Genomic DNA, 3,042 nt, shown 5'->3' with positions numbered 1-3,042 from the left:
CCATGCTCATGTTTATGTCTTTTTTTTCTTAAGTGTTAGAAATGTTTATTTGTCAAAAAATTATTTAAAAATGGGAGGAGTGGAGTAAAACAAGGCTAAATTTCAGCTAATACTGTAACACCATCACAGGTCAGATATAAAAAAACAAACAACAATAAAACCCTCAATTGTTCTAGCAATTTCAGAAGATTAACTTCAATGTTAGAGTCCAGAACTAACAGAGAAGAGTAAAAGGCTGCTTGCCACTACATAGTCATTTTAAAGAGAAAGGAGATGCTGCAGGTAGGCAGGGAGAAGTATTCAACTCCTAGGAAAAGCAAGATAAGAGGGGTTCCAATGCACAGGAAAAAGGGGATGCCAGCATAATCCTTACCCAGGACTGTTCAGAGGTTGAGAATATAAGGAACAGAGTAAAAAGGCTGCAGAGACTAGTATCAGGAGGAAAGAAAAGTCAACTTAGAAGAATTAAATTAAGAAAGAAAACATAGCTGGTCACAAACTTCTTTTGTTTACTGAAACGTGAAGCAATGGAAACATCCTGGCAAAGTGGACCACACGGAGCAAGTTCTCATATATGCCCGCAGCGGAGGTTCAGTCTGCAATTATTCTACCTCCAGTTTTTAAAAGGCTGAATATCAGGCCTTGTCCATATACTGCTCCTGTTCATACCGGGCCATGCCATGTAGAGAATTCCGTATAGCTGCTGAAGCCTGAGATAACTCACTCTCTGGCCCATAACCATAGCCCTCTCCAACTGTGGGGAGCATGGCTGCAGCGCAACGCGGTAAGGCTCCTGTCCGTTCCATAATAGGAGGAATTGGTGGCCGGAGCAGCAGCCATAGCAGCTGAAGTGGCAGCAGCGCGGCAGCTTGGCAATAGGTGTCTGTCATAGGGATTAGCAGAAATAGAGCTGAGGTGGCTGGTCACAGTTGTACTTTGGACTTGAGGCAGATGGGACATGGTCTGCTCTGCCTAGTTATATGCAGAAGCTGCTGCAGCCGCTGTTGCTACTGCCTCATAAAAGCAGACCCAGCATCGCTAATAGTATCGCTTATAGATGCTCCTTATGCATCGTTGTAATACCTGGATTCCCCATAGCCCAGGGTATAAGGCGTGTGAACTGCTCCATACTGTTCATTATACTGCTCAGTAAAGTCTGCCACACAACCTGTGTGATCTACTGGGCCCTCTTTGGACCAGTGACCTTCTTTCTTACACTGATAGCAGCCACACTGGTCTCCCATCCCAGGGGCAGTTTGAAGCTGGCTTGTGGACAACTGCACATGCATTATCTTGCCTTGAAACTCTGTGTTGTCAAGGCCCCTGACGGTCTCCACTGCATCCTCTGACCACTTCTTATACATTCCATGTGTATGAAAGCATAATCTTTCACGATGTCACATTCGATGACTGGACCATACTTCTCAAACTTGACTCGAAGCTCTTGGTTGGTACAAGTGGGACTGATATTACCCACGTGTAACTTGGTTGAAGCTTTGCTCTTACTCTTGCTGGTTTCAATGTTGATGTTCACCCCATGAAGCTTGTAGTAGTGCAGATTGTGTATGGTATCCTCAGCCGCTGTCTTGTCTTCTGTGTGTACAAAGCCGTAGTTCTTAATGATGTCATATTCCAGCACCTTCCCATACTGCTTGAAAAGAGAGCAGATCTCGTGCTCTGTGGCCTCCTGGGGCAGGTTTCTGATGAACAGCTTCACCATCCTGACAAGCGCCTCTGGATGGCAGCAGCAGAGGTAACTCCTGCATCAGAGAGAACCCTAAAAAATCATTTATCTTGATAAAAGAAAAATTTCAGCCAAAATTAAATTTAAAAGAGTTTAACTGAGCAACGAACAATTCACAAATCCGGAGCTAGAGTAGGCTGAGAGACTCCAGGGCAGCCACATGGTGGAAGGAGATTTATGGACAGGAAAAGGAAAGTGACGTGCAGAAAACAGAAGTGAGGTACAGAAACAGCCAGATTGGTTACAGCTCAGCCTTTGCCTTATTTGAACACAGTTTGAACAGTTGGCTATATGTGATTGGTCAAAACTCAGAGATTGGCACATGTGTAGGCTACAGTGTGTTTACAGCTCCACTTGTTATAGTTCATGACACACGGAGAAAACTTTAGGCCAAAATCAAAATATGTAAGGAGGCAGCTTTAGATTAAACTTGATTTAACAGCCTTAATAAGATCCCTGTTCAAAGGCTCACATTTCTGTAGAAGCTACAGTTTTTCAGTTCCAAGGATAGGTAAAAACAGGGCAGCACCATGATCTATAAAATCTAGAGTTATGGCTCAGAGTTAGGGCTTTTTCTTGGTGACATTGTGATGGTTGAGCTGGTCTACAACACATCTATGAGGGCAGAACTTGGAAGTGTTGGCTGCCTTCATGGCATGGAAGGCCTCAGCCCTGCATACCACAGCGTGGTTGTGCTCCTGCCCCATGGTCAGGTAGGATGTGCTTGTGCAGTAGTAGTTGTCACGGTCTGCGGGGCGGCCGCTGGTGCTTCCAGATCCACTGCCTTCCAGGAATGCTGCCACAAGAGAGGAGGGCAGTCAGGAACTTGGAGCCTGGGGCTGCACTCATCAGAGAGCCAAGTCATTTTGGCCACTGAAGCACAGATGAAATGTTTAACTATCTTCTTACAATATTTAACTTAGTAATTTAGTTTAAAATGCATATACAAAATTATATGTATTAAAAAACGGTTTTTTTAATTGCCTTTTCCCACTCACATATTTTATGAAAACATTTTATTCAAACTTTTTAAAGGCATGTTTCACGTCAGTGTCTTCCATCACCTCTAAAGAGATGTTCTCTACCAATTTTCCTGACCACCTCATCTTCACTTCTACCCAAACGATTTGCAACATAGTATTTTCTTCTTAAAAACAAAAAAATTATTACAGACTGGGTATGGTGGCTCATGCCTGTAATCCCAGCATTTTGGGAGGCTAAGGAGGGAGGATCCCAGGAGTTCAAGACCAGCCTGAGCAACACAGGGATAACCCCATCTTTACCAAAAAAAAAAAAAA

The 3,042-nt window shown here is 43.7% G+C and overlaps 1 pseudogene; it reads right to left on the bottom strand.

The window, feature by feature from the left end:
* Nucleotides 1–620: 620 nt before the first annotated feature.
* Nucleotides 621–1,720, bottom strand: LOC105504380 (annotated as a pseudogene).
* Between the last annotated feature and the right edge of the window lie 1,322 nt (nt 1,721–3,042).

This window comes from Colobus angolensis, unplaced genomic scaffold (genome assembly GCF_000951035.1).
Source record: "Colobus angolensis palliatus isolate OR3802 unplaced genomic scaffold, Cang.pa_1.0 Scaffold121, whole genome shotgun sequence".
Taxonomy (NCBI): Eukaryota; Metazoa; Chordata; class Mammalia; order Primates; family Cercopithecidae; genus Colobus; species Colobus angolensis.
This window is presented reverse-complemented; position numbering and strand designations above follow the sequence as displayed.